Below are 24,904 nucleotides of genomic sequence, written 5' to 3'. Positions count from 1 at the left end.
GATCTTCTTTCAGTTATAAAACCATAAGCCTCTGCAAGTAAGCCAGTTAGAGGCAATCATGCCGAGATGCTGTTCATCAAATTACTGAGACCCACAGCTTCATGTCTTCCTCACTAGCCCATTCCCCAAAACTCCTAGATGGCCCTTCAAACTGGATAACTGTATTTTTAAGTCAGTAGATAATCCACCAAAAAGACTGCCTGTAAGAAGTATATTTCCAGCAGAATTTAAGTGATATGCTTACAAAAAGCAAATAATTTAAGGACTCAAATATTCCTAATCAAGATGTCCCTTTCCTAAAAAACTCTACTGCAATGAGTCCTTCAGAATGCAGAGGAGTTATTCAGCACTTGATTTCAACCAAATTCTTTCCAGTTCTCTTTACCCTTCCATACTGTCCTTGGGAAGCTACCATCAACAGCAGCATCTGCCAAAACCCCAATAAACTGCTTGTTTTAGTGCACTGACCAGAGAGGAATGTTTTCAAGAACACTGTAAAGCCAGCCCCATGACAAGTGTTATACCACAAAATAAGGGGAGGCCATTCCTTGACTTTTTCAGAATTGTTTTTATTCCAGCTTTCTCAACCAGATAATCTGATTCATTAATTCTAGATTTAAACTGTCGTTTAAAAACTGACAGGTTTGCAGGCCAATGTATGGGGCAAAGAGAACCTGCTGTCCCCAGGAAAGAAAATAGTTTGTCCCATTGACCTCTGGCAGAAATGTGGTGGCAGAAGACACAGTACCATCCAGTACAGAAGCCATCTCCTTCTGAAAGGAGGAGGAAATTATGTTGAAACTGTTCCCAAATGCATTTGCATCAGGGTAAAGTCTGGCATATGCACTCAGCTCCAAGTAGCTTTGGTATAACAAAGAGACACATCCAGATATTTGTGATCACCTTAATGCTTAAAAGATAATTCCTATCCAGCATGTCTTTTCTCTTCCCCATTTAAACCCTCCCACTTCACAAGGCCCAGCTGCAGCCTCAAAGGCTGCAGAATATAAAGCAGTAGTCCTCAAATCTGGTGACACATTAGAATCACCTGAGGAGCTTATAAATGCTGTCAATGTTCAATCCTCACCCCAGACCAAGTGAATAAAAATCTTCAGAGAGTTGGACCTGGCCATCATAATTTCTAAAAAAAAAAACCCTCTGTGGTGATTTTCATTTATTGCCTGGGCTGAGAATGAGTAGGATGGCTATTAAGAACACAACTCTCTATGTTCAAAAAGATTTGAACCAGAGTCCCTACCTCAACACTCTATAGATATGTGAACTTGAGTAAATTACTAAACTTCTTTGAGTCTCAGATTCTTCATCTGGAAAATGAGTGTTATCATAGCATTTACCACACAGGGTTATTTTGAGGGTTGAAGGAAATAACATATTTGCATTATATATAGTAAAGTTTAGCTATTTTTATTTATTATGAGCAGCAGTTACAAGAAATCTATGATGACCACTCCCAGTTTGAGACTGCATATTTTTCAGTGCTATGAAGAACTTTAGAGATCATTTTATTAAGTGAAAAGAGATTTAATGGCACTTACTTCAGATAAAACAAACATTTACTAAACCAGGCAGGGTTTGACAGGCTGGGGGTATAGCTCAGTGGTAAAGCACTTATATAGCATTCACAAGGCCCCGGATTCCATACCCAGCACTGTAATAATAATTACTATTAATATTAATATTATTATCATCATTATTATTCAGATTGCAAGTCCAGTGCTCTTTCCTATACACTTATTTTATTTCACTTAAATAAATGTATTGAACACTATGTGTCCAACTATAAGATTCTTGGGACAAAAAAGATAAATTAATATTAACTTGCCTCTTCCACTGATAATCTCTGGGGAAGTCCAATGCATAAAAAGTAATTAAGGCAATTTACTTGTGTGCTTTTGTAGATACTTTGTGAATTTCAAATAGTTTGGGCTCCTGAAAGATAATGATTAAATCTTGGTGGGTTAATGAAGATTGCACCATATAGGCAATGACTCAACTGTATTTCAAAAGGTAAATGGGAATTTTACATATAGGGAGAGATCTGAAGTTGAAATTTCAGACAGAGAGTACAATGGGAGAAAAGGTGCTATATTCAGCATGCCTCTCAACTCTATCTTCTTGAAACTCCTAGTATACTTGTCTGTATCATTCATTTGTCAAATAATAATGTTTCTTCTCATGACACCTCTTCTATTATTGCCATGATCTATTTATCTCCTATGTTACCTAATTTTTCATGTCTTGTCACCATACTAGAATTTAATCTTGAAGGAATCACAACCAGTTTAATAGATCACCATATCTCCCACAGTGCTTTGCATATGGCCTTAGAGTGTCTACTTACTAAATATTTGCTAACTTGAAGATGTAAAGGGAACAGAGCTAAATATTGTGAAACATGTCTCAAATTCACTGCTCAACACCAGGGTGTCCTATGAAGTATTTGTTCATTATTCCTGAGTATTTTCATGATGGCCATCAAAATGAGTCTTCTGGCTTCTTCTATTTGTCCACTTCAATGAAGACTACTGCAGCATACCAAGTCCATCAGATGTCCCACATGTTAACATCTTTTTACATATTTCCAACACTCTACTCTGTTTTTACTGACCAGATCAACATGGAACTCAAAGTTAAGTCTAGGTAGTCATTGTTGAAAACTGCTAATTACAACAAAGCTGATCCAATCAATCTAGATCCCCAAAGTTTTCAAATCAGTGTCATGTACTCTGATGAAATCAGAAAAAAATATAGAGAAACAATTGTACCTTACTCTAGCAACATCCTAAGATTGTTGGTGGTCCCTAGCAACATTATACTCTATGTGTAAAAATCTTTCACCTTGTCGTCATCCTTTACATAGCAGAATTCAGTGCAACCCTGGTAGAAATAAGAGAAATAGAATAATTGAGTAGATATACCTAGAGATGGATATTCTAGAGGACAGTGCTATAAAGTCAAACTTTTCTCAGTTATTATAATAGAAAATGAATAAATGATACTACAGATTATAAAAACACAACAGATAAGGGGAATGACTAAGTTAAATTATGCTAGAACAACAAGATAGAATATCAATCAGCCATTAGAAATTAGAATCATGAGCACTATTGACAAACATGGAAATATTGATGTGTTAATTAAATTAAAAAAACAAATGAAGCTATGTGTGTACACCAACTGAAATAATTTAAAATTATATGGGACTCCACTACAACAAAAATAATTGTTAGGTAAATAGATGATAGTCATATAAACTTTTTAAAAATTATATAAACAAATATTTTTAAAAACAGATCAAGTGTAAATAAGTTCTATCCAGCCTTACAATACATGAAATGACAATTTTTCTCAGGAAGTGGATTGATTTTTTCTAATGCTGGTTTCCTTAGGCTGATGCTAATGAGTTTGTATTTGTTGAGCCCTTATTAAGGGATGGTAAGAAGGGTAAGTATGAGTACAAAGTAATTAGTTGGGCTCTGAGTTTCCATGAAGAAGATATTTTGTGATTAAATATTCATTGCCAAATCCATTGAGAAAAAATTGTAGACCTTTTTAAGTGGTTACAGAGATACATTTTAAAAATGGTCTATATGAGTGTGAGTAGAAATGAAAATGAAAATGTGAAACAGAAACTATAAAGAAAGGGTTGGATAACTGTGTTTTGAGTACCAATTACATGAAACCGAAATCAGCTATTCCTAGAAATGAAAACATAAAAGAGAATTGTTCCTTTTCACTTTGAATCAACCCCAAACTGTTACCAAATCATATACTATTACTATAACCAAAGTGTGCCAGATAATAACTTCAAACTTAAACAGGCACTTCTAGACTAGGAAAATGTATGTAATTCTATGCCTATTTATAAATATTTATGGCATCTATCAAGTTCCAGCAAGATGAAAACCATGTGCCCTCTTCTTCTTACAAAAACAACAATAACAACAACAAACAAACAAACAAAAAACACCTCAACTGAATGCTCAAGTTGAAAGAAAGCAGACTAGTAAGAAAGCATGGAACATTTATCTGAATAATGGATATAATTTAATGATACCAACCACAGTCCTCTTAATGACAACTTGCATTTGCTCAGCATCTTATTCAGCAATATTTTCACACAGTGTAAGTAGTGATCAGAGCCTAAATCCCTGAAGATAATTATTCTATCAAAGTGACTCTATATTTTACCCTTGCCACCAATTCTTTCCTATTTCAGGGGCCGTTTGCTGGTCATTCCGGAATTATTTGACTGGATAATGTAATCAGAGTAAAGCAACAGTGCATTTTCCTGCACTGTGCACCCAAGTCCCACAGGAAAAAAGGCTCTGCTATCCCAGTGAATTCCCATAGTACTTTTTGAAGACTGTATACACCATTTATGTTGTTAGTTGTTCTTGAAACCCTCAGTCACCTAAAAACAGATAATCTGGCCAATAATTTCTCTTGAAATTTTTGGACAGTGGCTCTTTTTGCCTTTCTTCCATCCAAATGATGTCCTCACACTGGTCCTTAGTTTCTCATATTACTCCTAGTATAATAGCCCTCTAGATCATGTCCTCCTTAAGCAACATCCTATGCTCTAGAACGTCCTCTCTCCTCTGCTCTTCAAAACTGATCTGAGATTTCTCCTTCGGGGGTCTGCTCTTTGCTAGGGGATAGTGGACTAATACATTATTCAGATAAATCAGTGCTTCCCAAGTTGTTAAACTGTCAAGAATGTCAAAAAGTTAAAATTTTAATATCTGTTGATGAAAACGCAAATACTACTTAATGGCAGAAAGTTATTACATATTCAGTAGTGTCTGTCAGTGAGTTTATATTTAACTAATTAGATCAACACCTATATAGGTCGAAAACAAATGGTACACACACACACACACACACACACACACCAAAATTCTTAATGATTCTTTCTTCAGATATATTGGGCACACAGGGTGATGGATTCCTTGCATTACCTTTTTGATGTATCATGGGTGTGAAGATTAAAGTTCAGCAGCCATTAATATAAACTAGCTACTATTTACTTGGCTTATTTTTTGTAATAATTGGCATGTTAGGCTATGAAGTATATATGAATAATTGTATTTATAGGCACATGAAGTTGATATTATCATCCCCTATTGTACAGGTAAAAAATAGAGCTCAGACAAGTTGCCTTATTTGATCACAGTTACATAGCTAGTTATTTTGAAAGATTGAGATTTAAACTCAGGTCTGTCTTAATACAAAGTACATGTACTCAATCCCCAAGCCATATTGCCTAACTTTTTTTTTTTTGGTACCATGGATTGAACCCAGGGTGCTTAATGGTGGTTAAGCACCACATGCCTCTCCCATTTTATTTTTTATTTATTTTGAGATAGGGTCTTGTTAAGTTTCTTAGGGTCTCACTAAATTGCTGCTAAGTCTGACCTCAAACTTGGGATCCTCCTGCCTTAGCCTCCTGAGCCTCTGGGATAACAGGCATGCACCACCGTGTCTGCATACTGCCTAACTTTAAGTATTCTTGCAGTAAATATGCTTCAACTTATTGTTTCTTTAATCATATTATATAGCACATGAAGCCTCTAAGGAATGGTTTGAATAGGGGAGGAGTATAAAGCATTAAGGAGATTAATTGGAAGTAAATTCTTGAAGTCACACCTGTATGCCAGTCTACTAGTGCTCAAGAAAATTCAATGACGTTCGTTTTTTAAAAACCACTTGGAGATGCCTATGTATAGATAATGTTTTAAATGTGTCAAAATGCAAACATTTAGTTTTGTTTTAATAAAGAGTGAATCACAATGTAGCTCAAGAGAAAATGAGCTTATAAAAAAGAGTTGGTTAAATGAGTGATGGCAGTAGGTAAGTGGTTTTCAAAGTGTGTTCTCTGGACCTGGGAATTTGTCAAGTATACAAATTCTCAGATCCCTCCATCACAAAGTAAGACCTCCTATTTGAAAAGCTCTAGGGATAGTGTCCTAGAGACCTATCAGTCCACATTTTCATAAGTTCTCTAGTTCATAAGTTCTGATGCACACTTAGTCAATTTGGAGAACCATCAAACATAATCATGTTTGAGCAGAGTAGCAAAGCTGTAAGGTAGCTGTAAGATTTCTAACAACAAAGGCAAGATTTTGCTTGGGGGAAGATTATTCCAAGTGCAGCAAGCCTGACATAATATCAGATTAATAGCATTAAGATCTAAAGTTTCACAAACCTGGGTTTTAGAATAGCTTACTGGTTATGTAATTTTATAAATGTAACAAACTCTCATGAACCTCAGTACTCTCAAGTTAGAATAGCACCTCCATAGAATTGGTGTGAAGTTTAAATGTATTAACCTATGTAATGCCTTTAGAACATGCCTGACATATGATTAATGTGTAATAATGGCAAACTATAATTAGGTGGATGTCAACTTTATTCAGTTGGACCAATTTGGTCTACAGTCATATAGAGGCATTTCCATTTTTTCCACTAAAGGGGTCATTTAGATACCTCTCCAGAGGAATGACAAAAGAATAGATTAGGTTATAATGAGATTAAGGAGACACACAAACAATTAAAGTTACTCATTTCAAGGACACTGTATTTTAAGCCCCTAGCCAAGGGTCTTAAAGAAATGGCCTGTAGCAACAGCAGTGGGGAAAAAAGGTAAGAAATGCACTTGGAACATAGTAAGTGGGAAAAATATGTTGCAAATCTAAAGATTAGTATTTGCTTGTGACCCTTAGTGCACTAAGCTATTCTGGCCAGCTGTTGTCTAGGTCAATGACATCCATAATACTGTGTATACTGTCTCTGGTGATGCAGATGGAATCCCCCACCCATCTCTGTTAACCAACCTTCTGAAAGCCTTATTTTCTTTTTTAAGGGGGAGAATGGAACTGGGGATTGAACTCAAGGGCACTTGACCACTGAGCCACATCCCCAGCCCCATTTTGTATTTTATTTAGAGACAGAGTCTCACTGAGTTGCTTAGCACCTCACTTTTGCTGAGGTTGGCTTTGAACTTGTGATTATCCTGCCTCAGCCTCCAGAGCCTCTGGTATTACAGGTGTGTGTCACTGCACCTAGCTAAGCCTTAGCATCTTAACACATATATTATTCAGATAGAGATTTTAAGATTTTTGAAGTACCATTTTCTGCTCAGAAACTGAGTTTGACATTAAATGTCTTAAATCTAAATCATGGACTTGGGAGTTAAAAAGATCAGAATTCATGTCCCAAATCTGCTTCTTATTAGTTCTGTTACATTGGTGATTTATATAACCTCTAGCCCTCAGTTCCCTGGGTTCTAAAAAGGGAAGTCATTTAACCTATTTTCCAGACTTAGAATTAACAAAAACACTTAGCATGGTGGTTCACAGTAAGCATGCAATAAGTATTAACTATTTTCTTTGTTTGGCTCCCTCATAATGGAAAAATTTGAAATTATCCTAGTAGTTTAGTAACTTATTAAGACAGAAAATATCACTGACCTGATTGTATCTTTGTCTTATTGCAAAGATTTAAATTTTGGAGAAGGCTATCCAGAAATACTGACTCTTAAAAATTTAAAGCTTTGCTATCTGTTGTAATCACTTGAATCGTGGGTATATTAGAAAATGAATCTGCCTCTTAAAGGCCTTCCAAGACAAATGCTGATTAGTATTATGTGAAAAGGGGTCTTCCAAAAGGAAATACATTTACAAAATCCTGGGATGAACAAAATTAAACAGGTTCCTTTACCATTAAATTGCTCTAAGTGTTCACTGTCCTATGATGCATGGCAAATTTCCAAAAGGGAAACATAATATGGGGAATTTCCTGATATGTTTTTCTGTTTCTGAAAACAAACAAAAAACTACCTGTGGATTAGTATTGCACAGAACACACTTTGGAAAATACTGTTCTTCCCATTCCAACCCTTCCTTCAGCAACACAGCAGGAAATCAAAGGAGGCTGAGTTCTCTCAAGTCAAATATCCCACTTTTATTACATAGGTTAAATTGCCTTATACCAAATCACAAAGAAGTACAAACTCCTCTGGAAATACTGTCTTTCTGTTGTAGCAAACACTACTTTGGGGGCTGATGAAGGCATTATAACTTTATTAGCCAGATTTGCTAAATGATATTTGGCCATTATGGAGAGATAAGGGATTTTCAATATCTGTGGAAGAGAGAAGAAAAGAATTATGCTCTTCTCAAAAGCTTTTGCATTCCTAGCTTTATCGTAAACATTGGCCTCCTTTGTGAGGATTTCTTCCCCACACTGTCACTTTCTACATACTAATGCAAATCTAGTCCTCCAGAAGAAGTCATCACTACTGGATTCTGAGGCATTCTTCACTGGAAGCAAAAAGGGGAGTACCTTCCTTCTCATCTCTGCACAGTGCATACTAGTCAGGGCTCTAGTAGCTTTCTTTAACCTTTGGACCAGTCCATGAATACTCCTGTTCTCTTAAGCTTCTCAAGGCACTCCAAAATGATCCAGTGTTTCTCTAATTCCTTTCCCCTGTTTTGTATAATTATCTACCTATTATTCCCCATAACATCTCTCAGAGAAGGTCATATCAATTATGACTCTCACCTTTCTCAGGAAAAAGATGGCAGAGTTTATTCCTAAAGAGCTCCCAAAATAATAATATGCTCAAAATACCTTTAGTTTGAATATCACTTTTGTTTGCAACTTTTAAAGGGTTTTAGAGCACTCATTTTTTCACAGAATTCTTACAATGCTTCTGTGAAATAGCTTGAGCCAGGTAATGTACCCTTCATTTCATCAACAAGTAAAATAAAAAACAAAAGAGTAAGTTTCTCTGGGTTACTCAGCGAGCTAATGTCAGGGATGAAATTAGAACCTTGTCTCCTAATTCCTAGCCTAGTTTTCTCCCTGCAAATGTTGCAAGAACCAACCTTGATCTAGTGGAAGTGAGATTCATAGCTAAGGTCATCTGCACATGGAGCAAAGTAGGAATTCAGTTCAATGCCTTCCCTGGAATGATTCTCATGCAGGGGAGACTTCCTCATTAGTCTTTTGTTAGGAATATCTGCCTGGATTTTGAACCCATTCTAGCAACTTCAGGTTGTCATCTGTTTTAATACATTTTTCCCCATTAAAGTCAGTGAAGATCCTGAAGATGACATCCCCCTCACTTACGAAGGACAAGTTTAACAAGTTCCTCACAAACTGGAGCAATTTGTTTATTCAAATTATTTATAGAGACTAAGTGCCATCAGCAGGAGCAAAAGTAGGTCTGAGTCCCCAGAGTAACCAGAGTAATTTTATAGCAGACAAACTTATACATATCCTATCACCTAATGGTTCACAAGTAGGGAATTTAAACTCCTGGAGAGATCCAAATAACAGAACAGTTCCTCAAGGTGGGGCCCTAAAAGGCCACCATATCTCTCTTTTCTAATAACCCAATCCATCACTTTTTATTGCTAAGATTTGTACATTGTGAAAGAAAAAAAGACACACGCAATAACAACCTTAGATTTTGAAGAATTGAGATTTACAGGCTAGGAAAATGCAGTTACGAACTCACAGAAAGTGAGGGAGTAGAGAGGTCCTGCTTCAAAGATTTTTTTCCTTCATAAAACAAATGATTTCTTCTCAGCTTTGCTCAGCAGTGAGGTTGCTGAAACCGGCTCTTTCCTCAGAGTTGCCTTGCTCCTAAATCTAGTTCTGTGACCAAAACAAACCAATTTTTATCCAATGACATCAACACAGAATCTGTGGCATGCAGCCCTGAGAAGACACAAAGGCACCAAGAGGCATATTTTCCTCTACTTACCATGCTCTAAACCATGAATTTGAAACATTAGACTCCAAAGATGGGAATCTCACACCCAATCCCTTTTTACAAACTATCTTATGCTTTCCTATGAAGCAGGTTCATCTGCAAGTACTAGTGTGAATAATAAAGGCCATATTTTTATCAAGTCCATGAATTATGCTACATCTGGCAACATCTGGAGTTCCACAAATAAATGCCCCCCCCCAGCAGAGCGAGAAAGGCCTACAATAGATATCTTATTTGCCAAATAATTGAAATAGAGAAAGGAGGAAAGGGAACATGGCTACAAAGAAACTACTCTTTAACTCAGATTAAAAAAAAAAAAACATCTCACTTCACCCTGTTGCCTGTTTTGAGCTTAAATATGCATTAATTCTTATCAATGGGGAAATCTTTAGCACTGTAACACTTCCATCCACCTATTCCCTTATGGAAATACCATGTACAAATAGACACATATTTATGAAAACATAAAATTTTGATATCAAGGACAGCATAAATCCCTCTACATATATCAAAACATGCCTTGTCTTTTTAAAAAAGCTTTACTCCAAGTAAGCTTGCCTATTTCCATAACATCATGTATCAAAGTCTCTAGACCCAAGGTACAAACATCCAAGTATTTATCATATTATGAACCCCATCACCCATATTCCTCCCTGAAGAGTCCCTGATAGGTAGGAAATCAACAAAATGAGTTAGTGGTAAAGATAGGAGCACTGCTTATCTAATTAAGCACAGAACTTGTTAAAAAGAGGTGTGAATGGAAAGTGGAGAGCTGCAGCAAAAAGAGAATCTGAAGTCTATTCTGAAAAGCCACTATTTTGTCATCACGAGTTAACTAAGCAATCCTTCCCTCTTTGAACCTCAGAACCATTTCTACATGTGTGAACATGTGCCACAATTCCAACATTACTGTATTAGAATGTGTTGTTCTCTGAAGGTATCAGAAACTTTCATAATAACTACAATATGGAATTGCCAACTCCTGGAAAGCATCATCTCTGCTATTCGAGAAGTACACAGGAAACACCTGGTAATATCATATTCCTCTTCTAATACTTCTTGAGCTTAGAAAGAAGTCAATATATTCATCATTGGTAGGACTTCCTGAAACACAGTTGCCCTGGTATACATGTAATTCAGTCAATGGCTGATGGCCCATCAAGGATTTTATGAAGAGTCCCTGAGATAGATTCCTGCATGGAAATTGAGTTGCAGCTCCAAGGCAAATCCTCATGCTGTTGATTAGTGCTATAGGAGGGTGTCTAAAAACACTAATGTAGGAAACAACAGATTTTCTCAGTGTTACAAAAGCACCATTAACCACTCAGGTGCTCAGGGTAACTCACTGGCCCTGTGTTTTCTAACCTGTATAATGGTGGTGCTGGAAGAAGATGATTAATACCTGCTGTTTTGAAAATCCAAATATAGGATATTACATTCCCTCTACTCCAATTCAATTGACAGTCACTGATCTAATATGTACTGTCACTAAGAGATTCTGGTTAGAAAAAAATATAATTTATACCATCCAACTGGGACACTTGCCCAAGTAGCAGTTATAGAACATAAACAACAACTAATTAGCTTCTGCGGGTTAGGTCTTTACAAATATGAACTAATTAACATGACAAAACTCATCATCAACAAATATTGATTATCTACTTTGAGTTATCTACAAAGAAGTACACAATCTCTGCCTATAACTCACTTTCAGAATGCTTATTTATTCAACAATTATTTCCTAAGCACATATTGTATTCTAGGTCTTATGCTTCTCACTGATGACATAATGGTAAAGACTGACATGCACCTTGCCCCTGTCCCCATGAACTTAGAATCTAGAGGCAGACAATCAGATTCTCAGCTTTTCAGAGCAAACATGTCATTTAGTTAACTTCCAGCCTCAGTTATGAACAATTAAAAGCAAATCTAAATGTGAAAATAAGAGAAGCCCACCACCTAAAACATTTAATAAGCCCACATGTGGCCTTAACTGGGGCACAACAGAACTACTCAGTGATCACTCCCATTATGGCATTGGTTCCCCAGATGGAAAAATGTGAAGTATGAGATATGATCTCCAATCACCCTGAATAAAGAACTGAGGTATCAATAACCCCACCAGTGAATGGGGCAATGTGATTTAAGTCTTTTAATGAATTTTGACCAAGATAAATTATACAAGACTGATTTAGTGACAGTTATTTTATGATCTTGCCTCTCTTCGGTATTTATTAAAGCAAATTCTTCATCAAATGATGGAAATCAGTTTAAAAGCCTCTGATAGTTTAAAATATCCCTCAAGAATTTTCTCTTTGCTGGAGTTTGGAAGTATCCTTTAAATAAATTAAAGTAAAATGAAGATTAAGCAATCTTATTACCATGGCCAGGTCCCAAATCACCAATTTCATTCTAATAACTCCAGGACTCTTCTCTTAAACTCCACAACTATCATCCACTCTTTGTTTTTATAGCTACACATCCTGTTCTAGTTGCAGGATCCACTTTCTTGGCATCTTTGCTTTGATTCTCCTACCACACCACTAAAAATGACTATGAAAATGCTCTACAAGCCATAAAATACTCAAGTATTTAAGTAGTATGTTCATTCTCTTATTCAACAAAAATGGGCCAGACTATGCCAGAAACACTAAAAAATAAGGTACTAGCATCACCTTGCACAAATAGCTGCCTTTCCCACCTACAGACCCTGTTGCTTCTCCTTATCTCCTGTACCCTGTTGTCAACTTCTATGAGCTATAGGAGGACAAGAGAGGATGCTTCTGGCCCTTGATGCCCAACACTCTTTACAGTGAACAAACTTAAGATTTCTTTTCATTCTACTTTGCAAAAATTCCTAGTAAATAAGGATCATCAAATTAGCAATCAATGATCTTGGTTCCCACTTCCAGATGTCATACATCCAGACCCAAAGACTTCCTCTGATCTCAGACTCCTCCTTTGCAGAGTTGGTCTCTAATGTCCATTCTAATTTTGATGTTCTAGAACTCTGTGATATTTTATCTAAACACATTTTAGTATGCATATTGGAAATAATTTCGGAAGAGTATTTCCCAGCATGCTTTTGTAAAACCTTGGTTCCACTGAACATTAATAGTCATGACATGTGAAAAAAGGTGCTATAGTTAGCTGAGCATATTGGCTCTGGAACCAAACTGCTTTGACTAAAATGTCACCTTAGTCCCATATTAGCTGTATGATCTTCAACAAAGTTGCTTATCTCTCTTCTGAAAAACAATGGGGGTGATTTTAACCCTCCCAGGGATGTTATGAAGATTAAATGTGTCAATGTAATATGAAAACTTGAAACAGTGCCTTACACACAAAAGGAGAATTCAGTAAATGGAAACTACTAATATTGCTATCATCCTCTTTAATATCATTCAGTGTATATGAGAAATTTAGAGGAAACATAAAATTTAGAAGTATTCTATATTGTAGGAATTCTTAGAGTGTTTAGAGTGCATTATGGCTTCCCTATTCAGGGCCACATTTCCCAAAGTTATTTGACCTCAGAATCATCCTTCCCATGCCCCTACTCCCACCTATAGTATATTAAGAGAATTACATTGAATATAACAGATTTTGGGAAACCCTACTCTAGATAAAGCTTTAAAAGGCATAGTTTTTAACCTGTAACTGCTACTAATCAGCTATGTGACTTTGGGAGGTAAGGGGATCAATTAATATCTCTGTGTCCCAGTCATTCTTGTAAAAATGAGAGACTTGAATAATCATACTGAAGGTCCTTTGTTATACTGAAAATTCAAAGATATGCTCTCATCTAGGACCATAAGGGCTTGCCTAATTGTTCCCATTTGATAGACTTCATGAAGTGACTCACTTTTTTATCACCCACATGACAATTGCTAGCTAGCTACATTAGATCAGTAACAGGTTAATCAGTCTTGAGAGGGCATGGAAAATTAAAAATGAGAGAGGTCCAGGAGGAAAATTAGAGTTTGAGCATTTAGGAACTGCTTAAATGTAGAAATAGGACTTTTACAACTCAAAAAGCATTTAGATTAGATTTAGTCCCTTTGTCATCCTTAGAAAGAAGGAAACTGAGGCTCAGAAAAGAGAAGGGACTGACCTAAGGTCACACAGAAAGTCATTTACATGCCCTGATTCTTCATAGAAAGTGTTAGACTATAATGAAAGATCTTCAATTCTCTATCCAGCACTGTATTTATGAGCCTTTATACACCTACTCCAATTTAACACTGGAAAATTGCAGGAGTACCTCACTTGATGGAGATTATTATTATTCCTGGTATTCTGGTCTGAGTGTGGAAAAAAGTGAGAAGGAATCAAGCAGAGAGGGGGCACTTCTTTCCAGGTATATATGTGCAAAGTACACAGGTGTATCCATATCTGTCTCTATTTCTCTTCTCTTTGTTGGTTTATTTTCAGGTCACAAAACCCAGCACTGCAGAGGAAGTTCTGTTCTGTTTATTTTGTGATGAACAAAATGCAAGGACATCATTGCCTAGAGTTCCTACATTTGAATACTCACAGCTGCTTGGGACTCACCTAGTTATTTGCCTATCCATTAGGATCTTACTTTTTTCCTTTGCTGTTGTTTCTCCCTGGGTCCAGCTGAGATAGGTACAGAAACAGAAAGAAGCTATTTGTTTTTCTTATGGTAAGGCCTGATCAACATTCTGGTTCAACCTCAAGACTGTTCTTGAAACCTTTCTAAACTTTAGCATCCCCAACTATAAAACAACAACATTAGTAACACCCACCTAATAGGATTACTGTGCAGATTAGATGAGTTAGTGCATACAATGTACTTAGTCACTTAGTGACTGACATGTGGTCATTATGCAATAAATAGTGACCACTGGCTTCTTTCTGCACTTTCATGCACTGGTGCTGGAGTGGAAACTAGCACTGCTTTGTGAAGGGCCATTTTTACGTAAAAATCACAAGCTCCTAAAATGTGAATTACACTTCCAGAAATTTCTTCTGGTAAAAATAAACCACTGTGCAAAGTTTACAGAGAGAAGGAGATATACCAAAATGTTAACAAATGCTATCTCTAATGTAAGAGGGAAGAGAATTATAATAGATGATTTTACAGATTCTTTATAAATTTTTGTACTGCTTGACATTCTTAGAATGAGTACATGTTACTTTTATAACATAAAATAATAAAGCAGTTTTCCTTGTGAAAAAATATTTAATTTATTGATCCATTTCTCAACTGATCTCTGTCCCAGTGATTTTCTTGTAACCATTCACCATTCTGAGAGGAAACAGCTAAACTCACTCCATAAGGCTGGCTCCTGCTTACTGCGACAAAAATTCTTGTAATGATTCTGGTCACCCTTTATGCTTCTTGGTCTCTCTTCAAAAAGGAGAGTGAGGGCATGGAGAATAAAAAGACACCAAGTTGAAAAATCACTACATTGAGCCACACAGTACAGATGAAAGCATTCCAGACAAATGGCCATGCAGATTAACACTCCATCATGAATAGAGACTCTCTCCCTGCATCCATCCTTTTCTTCCCCTCACCCAACCTGCTCCATAGGTAAGTTAATATCCCAGTGTTAGCATTAACTCTCCCAGCTTTGGTCAGGTTGTCACAACCATAGAATTATTTAAACATCAGTGTTTTTTGTATTTATTATTGAATTACATTTTGATAAGAAAGACCACCACATGCATACAGCACCATAAAAATTCTGCAAAGTGCCAGCTCCCTAAGCTAGTTGTGTCCTTCAGACAGCAGTGACAAATGGAGCAGTCTGTGGAGAGCTCCTCCTGGTGACCTGAGTTACCTCACCAACTAGGGCTCATTACAAAACACGAACCATTGCAGTGGGCTGGAACAGTAGGCAATTTTCAATTCATTTACAGCTTATGCCACTCACTTGTTTAACCTCAGCTCTTAAGGGGATGGCTTTGCAAACATAAGCCCCCTTTGCCATATAAATTAGTGACTTAAAGATAAGCTTAGGGCTGAAACGTTTGAGATATCTCAGCTCTGTTTGTTTATTGTTAACTGAACTAGAAGTAGTGACTTTCTGATCTGGAATTTACATGCAGGTTTTGAAAATTAGATTACCAGAGTCGTATGCCAAAGTCACATTGCAATTCACAAGGCATATTTATCCCTTGTAGTCACCAGCTAGATATTTAGCAAATAACAGAAGAATGAAGCTTGAGTGGCTGCATGTCCTCATATTTCATTCCAGAAATCAACATTCTGGCTATCAATTGGTGTTCCTCTTTCAAGTACTTTCTACAGTTGTCAAAGTAACAAATATATAATATAAGCTAGAAATTAACATTGTCCGATGGACAAGGAATGGCAATTTTTAAACACAGTAAATAGAGTCAGATTTATAGTTCTAATTTTAAATAATTTTCTCTTGCTACTCAGAGAGATTGGGAAGAAAATCTAAAGAACTGCTGGGAGGGGAGTCAATTTTTATTGAGCTACCTACTATGTGCTCTGTGCACTTATATACATCATCTAATTTAATAATAATGATAGTTCAAAGAGACTATTATTTTACAGAGAAGGATACTGAAAGAAGGAGAGTCACCTACTTTGCCTATTGAAGCACAACCCTATCAAGAGTCAGAATTAAATGTAAACTTATCTAACATTGAAAGATCTTCCAACATTATAAATGATTATGATGATGCTATAATGAAAATAACTGGCCCATCCAAAAGTGTCTTCCATTGCTTAAGAAAAGGCTATTAAGTTTGGGAGTTTCAGCTGCCTACAGAAAAATCAGAGGTTAAGTGAAAACTTTTGGTAATCTTTACTTCAAAACCACAATGAGTCAAGATACCACAAACCTCAAATATTCAGAACCCAATGAAACTATTATCCAATAACTTCTATTTTTTTCAAATCCACAACCTATTTTCAGGAGAAACTTATTCTTTCTAAGTAGGTAAGACAGGAATATTTTGCATATAATTATTGAGCCAGTGGCTTTCATTTGTTGTTACATACACTACTAGTTCCAAAAACCCTCAGAAAAATACTCTAGGCTTTATCCACATCTTCCTTCCCAAAGTCAGATCCGACTTAGAGTGGTTTCCTAAAGATATTTTCCAAAGGTCTCTCTCTCTGAAATTCAGATATGTGGCTGGGGACTTTGTTTCCTAAGGCTGGGGTTGATTGCACATCTAGGTGGAACGGATGAGGCCTGTCATGATTTCAAATCTACTAAGCAATCTATGATGCCTGGGATTTCCTTTCAAACAAAACACTCCAAACTAGAAGCTAATGCCTAAAATTCTACACAGATCCTGTTTAGGTGAAAGGATTTGATCATTCCTTCATCATTGTGTAAGACCCTTCTTTTTCCAAAATGATACCCTCTGTTCCAGCATATTCTTCCCCTCTTCATCACAGCCATCTACTGATATCTGGTCACTTCTAAGATTCCTTCAGGACCATTGCACCTGGTTCATGAGAATCCTCTCCACTCAATACTGACATAATTTTGCAAAACCCAAATGAATCAAATTTCTATTATCCTAGTGTGATGATTATCACCTTTGGGTCTGTGCATCTAAATCACTATGGAGTTTATTAAAAATGACCACTTTTCTGAAACCAACTCAGAGTTCCTGAGTCAGAATATCCTAGAGTAGGATCCCATGCCTCATTGTTAAATGCTCTCTAATTATGATGTACACCCAAGTTCAAGAGCAACTGTCCTAGCCTCACAGGTTCTTGAGTTACTCAACTCAGTGGCCTTCCCTTCTATTCCACCCAATTACTCCCACATGTAAGTCTTCCATAGACTCATCAGGAATTGCCCAAATCTGAAAAGTCAATCTCCTATTTTCTGATAATAATCTCCTAATTTTCTAGCTCTTCACTCCCTTACTTCCTGTTATTGCCTGACCTTCACTCTTGACATCTACAAACTCATTGATTCATCACTTCAACAATGCTTTGGCCAATACCCCCAACCTCTTGGGTTTGCTTGTCTGGAGTTACACAGAAAAATAAGACATGGTCCATTACCTCCAGAAGCATAGAGTATCAAGAGAGAGCCAGAAATGTACACACAATAATCACAACACTGCATGAGACGTGTCACCCCTAATAAAGGTCTTTCCTATAAGACAGGACCCTCCATCATTCTCCAGCTCCTCATTCTGAGAAGTGAGTACTCAATAGACTGTTATTAAGTAATGAATAAGTGCTATGATAGAGATATGCAAGGGAAGTACAAAGGAGAAAGACATATCAACCTAAGGATATAGGATTATGTGTGTTTGTAGGGGGAGGAGGAGAAGGAAGGGGGAGGAGAAGAAGGTTCTTACTAATCCTATGATGTCTCATAGATTAAATAACCTTTTCTGGTTTAGATTAAGCATGCTCTCTGGATTTCCTCAGAACAATTAGTATGTCTCTAATCTTACATTTTTATGACATTTCATTTATCTGTTTGCTTTTCTCCCCTGTCATGTTTGATATCTACAAGACGAGGTACAGTAGACCCCCCCTTAACCATAATTTTAATTTCCATGATTTCAGTTAGTTGTATTCAATTGTGTTACAAAAATATTAAATGGAAAATTCAAGAAATAAACAATAAGTTTTAAATTGTGTACCATTCTGGAAAGCCTGATGAAAACTCACATTGTTCCACTCCATCTTGTCTGGGGTGTGAATCATCACTTTGTCCAATGTATCCATGCTGCATAGACCACATACCTGTCCAATAGTCATTTGGTAGCCATCTTGGTTATGGGATTGATGATCATGGTACTGCAGTGCTCTTGTTCAAGTAAACCTGATTTTACTTAACAATGAACCAAAAGCACAAGAGTAGCAATGCTGATGATTTAGATATGCCAAAGAGAAATGAAAAAGTATTTCCCTTAAGTGAAAAGGTCTTAGTATAATATTTTAAAACAGATACTACATTCAAATACTTTTATTATAATATATTGATACAATTGTTCCATTTTATTAGTTACCTTTGCTAATCCTTACTGTGTGTAATTTATAAATTAAATTTTATCATAAGTGTGTCCATATATGAAAAACATAGTATTACAGACTTCAGTACTACAAGTGGTTTTCAGGCATCAACTGTTAATTTGGCATCATATCCCTTACTGATAAGTGGGAGACTACTGTCTCTATTCCAATACCTAGCATAGCTACAGTTATGAAATAGTGTTCAATAAATATTTGTTACCTGAAAAAAATAAGTATTTTTAAATAGTGGTAGTATAGGAGGGGTTAAATTTTAAGCTTCTAGCAGCTAGATTCTGTATTGCCTTGCCATGTGGCCCTGAGCAGGCATTTTAGAGCCTCAGCTTCTACTCTTTTCAGAGGTTATAGAGAGTAAATGAGATAATGTTTGTATATACAATATATGCACACTATTTGGTATAGCATCTGCCATATGATAATTTTTAACTCTAAAACAGTTTCAAAGTCATTTACATTAGTAGAAATGAAGTATTTTGGAACAGAATTCGATTGGGGGCGGAACAGAGGACTTGGTATCACTGAATTGCTTATTGAGGCAGCTCTGAGAGTGGCTGATGTCCTGGAATAGCCTTAGGACTGGCCCTATACCAATCTTTGTTCCACACTTACCACTGTCTGAGCAGAGTCTGTGTGGATTGGAAATAGGCAGGGCATATGGTGACTGTCAAAAGGGAAAAAGCAAAAAGAAAAATAGCCTAAGGTTGGTACTGACCTTGAACCAGGCCATCTGATTGTGGATAAAATAACTAAGAAAAAGTATTTCATTAAGAACCTGACACATCAACTGCAGTATTAATGGGCTCCTTCCGAATAGCAGATGTCAAAGTGAATGCCCTCTGTTCCTGGTAGATTTGAAGTGAACAAATTGTAGTGAATTCTGATGAGGAGCTGAGCCAGGCAGGGTCTCATATCAAATGCTTGAGAATCCCAAGTGACAAATCATACTAAGCAACATGGAGGCATGCATGACATTTGTTTCTGCAAACTCAGCAAAGCTCTCTCAGAGATAACATCAAACCAGCTTCCATAGTTTCCTTTGCCACAGTCACTCCTTAGGTTCAGTCTTCCTTTTGATAGAGATAAGAAGTAAGGGCTATAGCAGCTGAAACAAGGTAAAAATGCTGAGCTATAGGAACAGGGTACTTTGTAAAGCCAATGGCATTTTAAATGCTAACAGCAGGGATCAGCTAGAGTAAGAAAAGGGAAGATCTTGTGAGAGCAAGGTCAAAAACACTGAGGGCAGAAGGAAGAGTAATCTGAATAAGGAGGGAAAAGATAGAGAGTACTCTTATTCAAAGCCCGGCTATCTGATAGTATTTTCTTTGCCAGAGAAATAATCAATACATTAAATTACGATAAGGATATCACACCTGTCAATTATAACATCTTAGAATTTGTTGTATATTACCTGATATCTATTATCTGATATTTTCAAGTCTCAAGTACTTATCACTTCAAGAGCAATAATCCTTGAAGTTCACAGTACCTCTTCCATTTGTTGCATAGCACTGACCATAAAAGAGAAGCTCAAAAAATAAGTTAACTTATCAACATAAAAGTTGAGTTCCCATTTTTGTTTCCTCTTCCAATTCCCCACAATTCCTTCCTCTGCTCTGCTTACCGCTTTGCCCTTCTGGGGGTCTTCATGGATAAGGGATTTTATATATATATATATATATATATATATATATATATATAGTAGATGAACACAATACCTTTATTTTATTTGTTTATTTTTATGTGGTGCTGGGGACCAACCCCAGTGCTCACGCATGCAAGGCAAGCGCTCTACCAATAAGCCACAACCCCAGCCTGAAGATTTCTTATTTAAGAGTTCTTTTTAGTTATGCATGACAGTAGAATCCATTTTGACATAATTATAAAAGCATGGTTGTTCTAATTCAGTCCCCAGTACCTCTCCCTCCCTTTCCACCCCCACTCCCTTCCCTCTGCTCTATTGATCTTTCTACCATTTAATCAAGATATTTTTAAAATTAATTTCTTGTGGATGTGCATGATGGTGAGATTCACTATGGTATATTCATATATGTACATATGAAAGTTATTTCAGATTAATTCTACTCTTATCCTTTCCCATCTCTTTCCCTTCCTGATTATAATTACAGATGTCTGCTAAAGATGTCAATGAAGACATAAAGTTAACTCAGTGTAAAGAAAGAAAATAAGTCTTAACATCCTAGCAATTGTATTTAAAGGGAAGCAAAAGTCAAAGAATAGATAAGATGGAGAGAGAAAAAAGAACAGAGGGGGGGAGAGGAAGAAACAAAGAGAAGGAGAATGGGAGAGCAAGAGAGAAAGATGAGAAAACATACAACAGCTGATTTTCTGATAATTCTAGAGTCTACTTTCTACTCAGAATCACCATCATTAACTACATTTTGAACATGTTTAACAAACTTTATATTCATTTAAACATCACCATAATTCAGCAAGGGAGGTATTATATCCCCATTGTACAAAACAGGAAACAATGAATACCCTGTGTTCTCATCTCTTGTTACTTCACATTCAAACTGTCTTGTGAGAAAAAAAGCAATGCGACCTGTACACTCAGAAAAATGAGATATTATATCCCATCTAATTCAAATGTAATATATGTCAAGGTCATTGTACTGTCATGTGCAACTAATTAAAACAAATAAAAAATAAAAATAAAGAAAAATGAACTGGCCTGCATATTAAACATTACCTACCTCAGAATGCAAGCTGTAGAAGAAAGTGCTGCCTCCTTCCCTCTTAAATTCAAATATATATTTCTAAAGATAAAATCATTCAATAGATTCTGAACATCGTTATACTACAACCTACTACTGCATGAATCCAAGAGCACCACAAGTAAAAAATGCATCCTTTGAAATATAATCAATATAAGATTATGCATTAAAATTATCCCAGGAAGTACATGTGTGTCTTGCCAACCAATTTCAGCATGAAATTCCATTATAAATAAAATCTGTCTTCCAATGACTAAAACAGGGATTATATTAGGCAAGATTCCTAGGAATTATTGGCAGTTATTAAAGGGGACGAGTCAGTAAATAGAACAGGTTTAGAACTTGGGTTCATGGCAATATTAAAGTATTAACCAGAATTTGGCTGTTAAATAGTTAACTTTTCAAAATCTTTTAAAAACTGGCCACAACTAGTTGGAACATTTCTAATACAATTGTCCATCCTTGCCAAGAAATTCTCCCATTAAATGCAAGGGGATAAAATTTGCTGGTTGTAGCATGTTTTCTTCTGAACAGATTAAGAGCTATTCAATAGAAGTATAATAGAATGTGTAAATCTAGTATGACTTGGGAGCAGTGTATCTGACATTGAAGATACAAGAGCTGTCATAGTGAAGATAACCTGCACATTGAGCAGTAGAAATCCTGGTAGAGATAATGCATCTTCTGACAATATTTGAGCAATAAAAACAGATTTAAACCAAAATAAAACACCAAACACCTTGTAAAAACAGCCACCAGCAGTCACCTTTTCAGCATAAGCTAAAAATTCAATAGGGATCATTGCCAATTAAAAAGGCAGCCTTGACATTTAAGCTGAATTGCAATAAATAAATATGAATTCTGAAATTGGTCTTGCGATTGGGGAAGAATAAAAGCAGAATACCTTCTTATCTCACTGAATTAAGAAAATAGTTCATTGTGGTTTCAAAGAGTTGAACCTGGGCAACTTGGATTGGCTTCTCCATCTAAGGACTGGTGACTTTTAGGAATCTCTTTCCAGAGAATACATTTCTCATGAACTTGTAAGAGGATAACTAATATACCCTGCCAAAATTCTGGAGGACTATTTAGAGGACAGGTTTCCTCTTCTCAGATTAAATAACACATTTACCTGCCTACCCTGACACATCCATACTCAAATGAGAACTCTCAGAGAAACATTTTATACTGTATGTAAGTTAATTTTCTCTGTTCTCCTACTCAATTCAGTTTCTTGGAAGACTTTTAAATTTCTCTTTAAGAAGTATTTGCATTTGAACAAAGCTGTAGAAGAACTTTTAATTCCTTATTACCAGAATGAAAATTTCCTGAAGAAAGTAAGGAAGTCTGGAAAATACTAATAATCCTAGAAGCCTTTTGACCATATATTCTTATATAAGGTAAGGAACTCTCTTCTATCAATCCAAAGTCTTTACAGTTGCTATGGGAAAACTTCTACATTCCATTTATATTTGGGATTCAAATAGATTTGCTATAAACCTTGAAACCTATTCCTAACCCTTGACCTCAGCAGTAGCCAATTTGTACACTTAGACACACTGTGACAAAGACACGCAAAAATCTAAGAAAAATGCTATGCAAAATTTTCACAATATTCCAAGAACCAAGTTCTCCTTTTCAACTGTGTGACATGTTCAGCAAAGAAAATGTGAGTTAATATATATTTATAAGAATACTAGCCTAAAAAAGAGATTAATTGATGGTTCAGGTTGTCAATATTATGAGAGAAGAACCACTGAAAAATGGCTATAGATAGAGCAAAAGTTTTACTATTATATAAATACTAAAATAATCAACTTCACCTTTATATATGTAGAAAGTACCCAGCAAAAATAAATGAGAGGCAAGTGCTCTACCACTGAGCAATAACCCCATCAACATCTAAAAAAATATTTAAATAAATAAATAAATGAGAGGGGGCCAGCATTCTGGCTTATTGGTAGAGCACTTATCTCACATGCGTGGGGCACTGAGTCCGATCCTCAGCACCACATGAATAAATAAGGTAAAGGTATTGTGCCCATCTACAACTGAAAAAAAAAAAGTCTAGAAAAACAAGTGAAGGGCTGGGTTGTAGCTCAGTGGTAGAGTATTTGCCTGGCACATGTGAGGTGCTGAGTTCCATTCTCAGGACCACAAATAAATAAATAAATTAAATAAAGGTCTCATTGACAACTCAGAATTTTTAAATTTTTTTCTAAAATAAATAAATGTGGGGCTGGGGTTGTAGCTCAGTGGTAGAGCACTTGTCTAGCATGTATGAGGCACTGGGTTTGATCTTCAGCACCACATAAAAATAAATAAAGGTTAAAAAATACAACAACATTTAAATAAATAAACAAGTGAAAGGTAGATCAGTAGAATAGAGAAAGGAGAATGGGGGAGGGAGCAAGGGAGGGAAGCATATGGGAAACAGGGACTGAAATCAAATTCCATGTCTGTATGATTAAATCAGTATGAACCCAACTGCTATGTATAAATAAAATGCTCTGATGAAAAATTAAAATGACAAAAAAATTAATGTTTCCTAAACCCAATTTTACAAGAAGGGCTATAAAATTACTAAGTAAATATTAGCATGAATATTTAAGTCAACAGATTACTATATAAATCTCCCTATTTCTAAACCTTTATACCAAACATAATCACAATATTTTACTTCAGGCTGCTTTCTTTTCTACAGAAAATAATCTTGCACTTATGTTCTCTACTTAACTTGTTATATGTTGGAAAAGGATGAATGACAGCAGGCATTATGGTGGTGTGGCCAAGTGCTAGTTGTCCTTGAAACTTTTTCTATTCTTCTTCCTTTCAGAACTAGAACATCTCCCAAGTTCTACATCTTAATCCATTTGGGGTACTATAAAAATAATACAGACTGGGTCACTTTTATACCTGGGAATTTATTGCTTGCAGTTCCAGTGTCTGGGAAGTCTAAGATCAAGGTGACAGGAGGTTTGATGACTGGTGAGGGCTTACTTTACATTTTGAAGATGATATCTTCTCTCTAAATTCTCACATGACAGAAGTGGCAAACCAGCTCCTTGAATGTCTTTTATAAAGGCACTAATCCAATTCCTGAAGGTTAATCACTTCCTAAAGATACCACCTCTTAATGCTATCACTTGGGTATTAGTTCCAACAAATGAATTAGGGAAGTCACCAACATTCAGACCATAGCACTCTGGCTAGACACAGGCCTGCCTATTTAGAGACTATATTTCCTAGCTTCCTTTTCATCTAAGTGTGACTATGTGACTAGCCAAAGGGAGACAAATAGAAGTGATTTGTGAATCTTCTGTTTCACATCCTCAGAAAAAATATTCTTGA

General features: G+C 36.1%; 1 protein-coding gene across 5 annotated transcripts in view; it reads right to left on the bottom strand.

The window, feature by feature from the left end:
- Positions 1-24,904, bottom strand: part of Il1rapl2 (interleukin 1 receptor accessory protein like 2) — a 1,002,166-nt gene that overhangs the window by 789,137 nt on the left and 188,125 nt on the right. Inside the window, exon 1 of one of the 5 annotated variants that reach the window (XM_058571608.1) lies at positions 9,548-9,734. The exons of the other annotated variants lie outside the window; for them this stretch is intronic. The gene's annotated coding sequence lies outside the window, so the exon portion shown is untranslated. Of the gene's footprint in view, positions 1-9,547; positions 9,735-24,904 lie in introns of those variants that run through there. 5 annotated transcript variants of the gene reach the window in all.

Source organism: Marmota monax, unplaced genomic scaffold, assembly GCF_021218885.2.
Source record: "Marmota monax isolate L192 unplaced genomic scaffold, Marmota_monax_Labrador192_F-V1.1 WCK01_AAM20220418_F8-fsc00050, whole genome shotgun sequence".
Classification (NCBI taxonomy): Eukaryota; Metazoa; Chordata; class Mammalia; order Rodentia; family Sciuridae; genus Marmota; species Marmota monax.
Note: the sequence above shows the minus strand (reverse complement) of the source record. Positions and strands in the feature narration are given on the sequence as shown.